Genomic DNA, 8259 nt, shown 5'->3' with positions numbered 1-8259 from the left:
TGCCCCCCAGCCCTCCCCGTCTTCCCGGGACCAGGCTGGCGGCTCCCGGGAGCTTGCACAGGACCGCAAGAGGCTGGCACCTGCCTGGTCTAGTGCGGACATCATGGACCTCGTCCACGACCTCCACACTAGGCACAGGAAAGTGGCCGGCTAAGGCAGGGGAGCTGCCAGCCTGGCCACCCAGGAGCAGGTTTGCATGAAAATCAAGGTGGTCCATTGAGACCCCCAACCCTGAGCCCTGAGCTTACAATGGCCGTACTGGGTCAGACCAAAGGTCCATCTAGCCCAGTAGCCTGTCTGCTAACAGCAGCCAACCCTAGGGACCCTGGAGGGGATGGACCGAAAACAGTGACGAAGCCATTTGTCTCGTGCCATCCCTCTCCAGCCTTCCACAAACTTTGGGCAGGGACACCACTCCTACCCCCTGGCTAATACCACGCCATGGAGCCAACCTCCATCACTTTATCTCACTTCTCTTTAAACTCTGTTCTAGTTCTAGCCTTCACAGCCTCCTGCAGCAAGGAGTTCCACAGGTTGACTCTTTGCTTTGTGAAGAACAACTTTCTGTTACTAGTTTGAAGCCTGCTACCCATTCCTTTCCTTTGGTGTCCTCTATATTTCTATTATGGGAACTAATGAAGAACTTTTCTTGATGCACCCTCTCCACCCCACTCATGCTTTTATAGACCTCTATCCTATCCCCCCTCCGTCTCCTCTTTTCTAAGCTAAAAAGTCCCAGTCTCTTTAGCCTCTCTTCATATAGGACCTGTTCCAAACCTCTGATCATTGTAGTTGCCCTCCCCTCTCCCACCCTCTCTCTTCCCCTCTCCCACCTCCTTTTCCCAGTCTCCCCAAGTTTTGTTCAATAAAGAGAGATTCTATTTTTGACCACACGTTTTCTTTATTTTGTACATCAGGAAGGGGGGCTTGGGAAGGGTAAGTGGAAGGAGGTGAGGGAGGAATGAGGTACGAGCCCCCAATGGGGAGGACTGGGCTGGGTCTGCGGGCTTCTAGGGGTGGAAGCTCTCCTGCAGCCCCCCAATTGCCCCCTCTCCCGAGATGGCAGCCTGCGGCAAGTGCAGCCGGTCTGATGGCCGAGTGCTGTGATGTGCCCAGTGTGGGTAGTCCGGGCACTCCAAGCCAGGACTGCTTTGCAAGCAGGGCACCCCTGAGAACTGTCTGTCTGGGGTGGGGGTCGGGTCCCTTTAAGCACAGCCCTCGGCTAGCCTGAGACAGCAGCTCCATGTCCTCATCTGATGACCTGCCGGCACTGCTTCCGGCCATCCTTAACCCCGGTTCAGGGTCCACTTAATGTGGACACGATAGTTCGAATTAGCAAAATGCTAATTCGAACTAGTTTTTTAGTCTGGATCCGTTAGTTCGAATTAGCTTAGTTCAAATTAACTAATTTGAACTAAATTAGTTCGAATTAGCGCTGTAGTGTAGACTTACCCTGATGGAAGATTATATTTTCTGGTGTTTAGGTGAGCTAAGGAAGACACAGCTTCAACTGATGTTGGTAGGAGCTTTGGGTCCTTTAGCACTTCTGAAAATCCATCTTTACTGACTGGGATTTCCATCCGGTAATCCCCATTGACTGGCTAGGCTTGTGTTTACGGTGATTCTTCAGTTCTCTATTAACAGTGACTGGTGAGCTAGGAACTGGTTCGGAGAACCCTTAAGTAAATGAGAGCAAGGTTCTAGCAATGTGTGTTGGATGGGCCACAATGTGTGTTGGATAGGTGTCTGGATGGCATGTCCCAAAGGAGACTGGTTTAAGAGTAGAGGCATTGACTAAATATAACAGAAACAAAAAGGTTATATATAAAACAAAATCGTAACACAACCTCTAGAGACTAAATGTAACAGACTAGCCTCCCATCTAAAAGAAACGTATCTCACCCAAATATCCTTTGCACCGTTCCAACGAAGTCTAACTGTGATCCTGTTTCAGTGAATGTAATTACACTGCCTGTTTCCTGAAGTACAGGCAGTCCCCGGGTTACGTACAAGATAGGGACTGTAGGTTTGTTCTTAAGTTGAATCTGTATGTAAGTCGGAACTGGCATCCAGATTCAGCCGCTGCTGAAACTGACCAGCGGCTGACTACAGGAAGCCCGAGGCAGAGTTGCTCTGCCCCCAGCTTCCTGGAATCAGCCGCTGATCAGTTTCAACAGGCTGAATCTGGATGCCAGTTCTTACATACAGATTCAACTTAAGAACCTCAGGCGTCCCCAAGTCAGCCGCTGCTGAAACTGATCAGCGGCTGATTCCAGGAAGCCCGGGGCAGAGCAACTCTGCCTCGGGCTTCCTGTAGTCAGCGCTAGTCAGTTTCAGCAGCGGCTGACTTGGGGACGCCTGGGGCAGAGCAGCTGGGGTGCTGCCGGGTTGGTCCAGTAGTGCCCAGAGCGGTGCTATGGGACCAACCGGCAGCACCCCAGCTGCTCTACCACAGGCGCCCGGAGAAAAGCCTGGTCTGCTGGGGGGGGGGGGGGGGGCGCACAGCAGACCAGGTTGACGCGGGCGGCGGACGAGACGCACCGCGGTCCCGCCGCCCGGGTCCTCTGCGGCTTTGCTCTGTGTCTCCCTGGTCTGTTGGTCTCCAGCAGACCAGGGAGACGCAGATCAAAGCCGCAGAGCATGCGGGCAGTGGGACAGCCGAGACGCGTCGCGGTTGTCCCGCTGCCGGCGTCCTCCGAGGCTTTGCTCCCCGTCTCCCTGTTCTGCTGGTCTCCAGCAGACCAGGGAGATGCGGAGCAAAGCCACGGAGCACGGGGGCAGCGGAACAGCCCAGATTTGCTCCGCGGATTTGCTCAGCGTCTCCCTGGTATGCTGGGGGGGGGCTTCCCCACTCAGCAGACCAGGGAGACGTGGAGCAGCTTTTCTCGCCCCGGAGGATGCAGGCGGCGGGACCGCGGCGCATCTGGGCGTCCCGCCGCTCCCGTCCTCCGGGGCGAGAAAAACCCCATTCGTAACTGCGGATCCGACATAAGTCGGATCTGCGTAACTCGGGGACTGCCTGTACAGGAAAAAGGGATTTTTTCCCCTTGCCTTCTCCTTATATGCTCCAAAGTTCATTGACTGTACCCCAAGGTCAGGATAACCCTTGCCCGCCATAGATTTTTCTCTGATGTGCTGCTACCCTAATGATTTGACATCTTCTAAATGATTTCATATGTAAGTGAGGCTTTCGCCATGTTGGCTTACAATGTTTAATTTACATGCTGACAGACGTGACTAAGAATGATCATATTGGCTCAGATAAATAGTCCATTAAGCCCAATATCCTGTCCTCTGAGAGTGAACAGAACAGGGCAATTTATCAAGTGATCCATCTCCTGTCATTCAGTCCCAGCTTCTGGCAGTCAGAGGGTTAGGGACACTCACAGTGTGGGGTGTATCCCCCTCACATATCGTATTTTTCTGTGTGTCTGATAACTCTGTACTTGACTGTACTTTCAGCCAATTTGCCTGGACCTGAAATGAGGCTTACTGACAAGATAATTATCAGGATCACTGCAGGAGCCTGATTAAGCAGTAGCTTACATTCAGCCGGCTTCCAGGAGGCGGCTTCACTGTCCACTCCCGGGAGGGTTAGCTGCCAGCTCTGCAGTATAAAGCTATGCTGTATACTGCAGAGCCCACAGCGTGTGTAACCATGTCACTGCTAAGGTTTTAAGTGGTCTTTTTGTTTTAACCCTCTCCTCTGTTTATGCTCCTATGGATAAATACATAATACTTTCTTGTGAAGAGGCTGTATCACTGAATTCTCCTACTGAGCACAGGTGTGAGAAGGAGAAACCAAAGCCATTTAGAACTGCTGAGGACACCTAGCTGGTGAATCTGGAGACCCAGTTTAGAAGTAAGGATGAATTGTGGGCTTACAAATGAGAGCAGTAAGGGCATAAGCCTGTGGCACAGAAGAGGTACCTCAAAGACAGGAGTAATGGGTACAAAGTACATCTCACCCTGAACTGTGACAGAGGTATCTCCTTATTTGCTCCAGCACAGGCTGTGTAGCTGAAGATCTGATCCCCTGTGGGCCTGATCTACAGAGATGCTGACCATTTGCAAATGCTTGCTCTCAGAACTCCACAAGGTCACACCAGATAGTGGCTAAATCCAAAACCTGAAACTTTGAAGAGTACCTTAACTAACTGCACCAAGGTCCAATTTAGGTACAGGACCACTTTGATCCAAATTTTCAAAATTCAAGTTTAGTAAGACTGCAAGTGTATGGCCATAATATAAGTCAAAACATCTTCATTGAGGTTCATCAACTGCCTAGGAGACACACACATTTCTAGCTGTCAAGCATCTGCCAATCTTTAATTATTATTGTTTTGCAGCACTGTGTCTTCTAAATAAAGACAACAAAACCTACAGAAAATAACATTAGCCCCAGATTATTTAATTCACATATAACTGCTTTATTAGTTTGAAGTCCTGAACATACTAGGAGATTACTAGAGTGTGTGATGTATAGCTACAAATGGATTTTATTTTCCACAGAGCACGTTGTATTTCTGTGAACTATATCTGTGACAAAGTTAATGTAAAAGTTTTTGTCAGTTGGCTATTCTATTAATGGTTCACAGACCAACTAGCTTAGGTCCTGATCCTGCAAGGCATTCCCATGGGCAGGTACCTGTTCCTACACAGAGTCACACTGAAGTTAATGGTCTATGTCAGAAAAAGCAATCTGTTCCACTTAGCTTCATTGGTGAGCATGCCTGGGATTGTTAACAAGGCAGCCTAAAATTCTGGGGACTTGGGCTCAATTCCCCAACTGCCACAGCCTTCCTGTATGACCTTGGGTACGTTACCTAAGCTTTGTTTTCACTGCCAAAACAGCGGGTTCGTTTGCAGAGACAATGTAGGCGAGGCAATATCTTTTGGTGGACCACGTTCTGCCTGTAAAAGAGACAAGCTTTTGAGTAGCACAGAGCTCCTCTGCAGCATTTTTTTTAAATAATATGTAATTATCTTTCTATTCAATCCTAATGGAGAACAAGGCACCTGTAGTTTTTACTACAAGTAAATTATGTGAAGTTGACCTTGCCTAGTTTATCTCAAAGTAAAACTACAGACCCTTGTCTCTACTGGGACTTTACCTTAGGAAGACTGTTATGTATTAGTTATTGTTGTGTGGTAGGAATGTCTCTCCCTCCCCCCCTCTTTTCTCTTCTGCCGTTGGTCTCCTTATTCTTTCAATTTCATAACCTCTCTTTCTGTCAAATAGCACGGAATTCTCCACAGGTCTGTCTTGGGGTGGGTACAGCTGTCTCCCTCTAGAGCAGGGCTGGGCAAAATATGGCCCGGGGGCCAGATCTGGCTCACCAAGCCACCAGATCCGGTCATGGACCACCATTCCAGGACCCTCAGGCACATAGCTGCCGCTAGGTGTGGGACATGGAGGATTCATGTGATTTCCCTGTCCCAGCCCAATCCTCAGCCCCTATTGGCTGGAAACAACAGGCCAATAAGAACCAACCTCAGCCAATCTCTCAGTTCCTATTAACTGGAAACAATCCGGGTATGTCTACACTACCCCGCTAGTTCGAACTAGCTCTTAAACCCTCTCATAAATTAAGACAATGCTGAAACCTTTTGTGTTTGACATAATATTTTATTTAAAACTGAAGCCTGGCCAACAAGCCCCCAAGCCCCCATCTGGCCACAGCATCATAACACACCTGTCCCCCTACTCTGACCCCAAATCTGAGCCTATCATACACTGGAACCCCCTGTCCTGAGCCTCACACCCCCAAACCCCTGAACCCCCACATCCTCAGTCTTCTGCCACAACACTCCTGCACCATTCATACACTGCAAGTCTGTGTCCTGAGCCCATCATACTCCCAACTTCCCTGCCCTGAGCCCCTCACACATCCCAACCCAACCCCTGCATCCTCACATCCACAAGCCTGTGGCTTGCTCCCCAATCTTCCACTTGAGCCCAACACTCCCCAGCCTGGAGCTCTCTCCCTGAGCCAGCATCTTCCTCTTCACATCCTCCTGCATCCAAATTCCCTCCCAGAGCTTGCACCTCTCATCCCTTCCCACACCCAAATCCCTCATTCCCACCCCAGAGCCCACACCTCCTGTTTCAACCCAGTGAGCGTACAGTTAGACTACAGGAGTTTTTCCAGCAAACACGCTCTTTTGGAAGCCCCTGTATTCCTCGTTCCACAAGGAATAAAGGGACTTCCAAAAGAAGGGTTTTTTCTGATATTTGGCCCAGTCTAGACGGGCCAAATGTCAGAAAAACTTCTTCTGACAGAAGGATCAAAAAAAGTGGCAGTGTAGCCATACCTTGAGAGTGTATAAGAGCCGGGGATAGCATGTGCTAGAGAAGAGGGGAACAGAGAGGGTGGGGCCTCAAGGAAGGGGTGGGGTCTTGGAGAAGGGACAGGGTAATCCTGACATTTAAAAAGTGATCTTGGGTGTAAAAAGGTTGGAGACCACTGCCCCAGGACAATCTATCAGCTCCTATTGTCTGGGGGTATGTCTACACTACCCCGCTAGTTCGAACTAGCGGGGTAATGTATGCATACCGAACTTGCTAATGAAGCCCGGGATTTGAATTTCCCGGGCTTCATTAGCATAAAGCCGGCGCCGCCATTTTTAAAGCCGGCTAGTGCGAACCCCGTGCCGCGCGGCTACACGCGGCATGGGCTAGATAGTTCGAACTACGTAACCATTCCGAACTATCTGTACTCCTCGTGGAATGAGGACAGGGGGTTCCAGTGTATGATAGGCTCAGATTTGGGGTCAGAGTGGGGGGACAGGTGTGTTATGATGCTGTGGCCAGATGGGGGCTTGGGGGCTTGTTGGCCAGGCTTCAGTTTTAAATAAAATATTATGTCAAACACAAAAGGTTTCAGCATTGTCTTAATTTATGAGAGGGTTGGGGAACCTGTTTTGAGTCAGGGGTCACTGACCCACAGAAAAGTCAGCTGGGGCCACACAAGTGAGATACAAAAACACAATCCCTCCAAACACCTCAAGCCTCACTAATGTAGCCCCAACTGTGCTGGTGGGGACAGGGTGCTGGGGCAGGGGACAGGGTGCTGGTGGGTACTGGGGCAGGGGGCTGGGACAGGGGACAGGTTGCTGATGGGGTCAGGGGACAGAGTGCTGGGAGCGGGGTGCTGGTGATTGCTGTGGCAGAGTGCTTGGGGCAGGGTGCCCGTGGGTACTGGGTCAGGGACGGGGTTCCAGTGGGTGCTGGGGCAGGGGACAGGGTGCTGGGGAATTGGACAGGGTGCTGGGAGCAGGGTACTGGTGGATGCTTGGGGCAGGGTGCCGGGGCAGGGTGCCAGTGGGTGCTGGGGCAGGGTGCCCGTGGTACTGGGGCAGGGGACAGGGTTCTGGGAAAGGGTGCTGGGGCAGGGTACTCTGTGTGTGTGGGGGGTTGGCCAGTGGGAGGGGACAGGGTCAGCTCAGGCCAGTACCTGAGGATCTGCAGCAGGTCTCAGGAAGCACATGAACTGCTCCCCCATCCCCCAAATAGCCAGAGCATTTCCTGAAATGCCAGGTCTGTGGCACACTTGCGATTTCCTTCCTCTGCTGCCTTTCTGTGTGAGGGGAGGAGGTGGTAGGAGTCCCAGGAAGAAGCATTCTCTGGGCACTTCCTTCCCCTGCTGCCTTCCTGAGGGGGTGGGGGAGGAGTCCTGGGGCCACATCAGCTCCAGCTGCTCAGGCAGCACCACTGAAGCGGGGGAAGGAAGTCGCTGGTGTGCCACAGCTCTGGCTTCAGGAAACGCACCGGCTGTTTGGGGGATGGAGGAGCAGTTAGCACACTTCCTGAAAGCCCAGAAGTGGCATGCAGCTGCGAGACTTCCCCCACCCCACAGGGTGTCACTGGAAGAAGCGTCACTGGGAGCTTCTTGGGGATGGGCGGAAATGAGGGGGAGGCCAGAATGCCTCGTGATTGACTGATCAAACTCTGCCAATCGACCAATCGATTGCAATCAATGAGTTGGTGACCATGGGTCTGGGGGTTAGGGACAGTGCAAGCCTCTTCCCTTCCAAGAGTTGAGAGCCACATGGTGGGAACAGACTGCATTGGGAGTGCTGCAGGGATGTTGGCCAGTAGATACGTTGATAAGCACCTCCCAGCTAGAGACTGCCTCTAACACCCCTACCCCTCCTGCACCCCAACTCCCTCCCCTAGGTCACCATCCAAACCCTCTGTACCCCCCCACCCCAGGTCATAACTCCCTCCCAGAACGTATACCTCCTCCTACATCCCTT

This window comes from Pelodiscus sinensis, chromosome 16 (assembly GCF_052426305.1).
Source record: "Pelodiscus sinensis isolate ZL-2025 chromosome 16, ASM5242630v1, whole genome shotgun sequence".
In the NCBI taxonomy this organism is placed as follows: Eukaryota; Metazoa; Chordata; order Testudines; family Trionychidae; genus Pelodiscus; species Pelodiscus sinensis.
Note: the sequence above shows the minus strand (reverse complement) of the source record.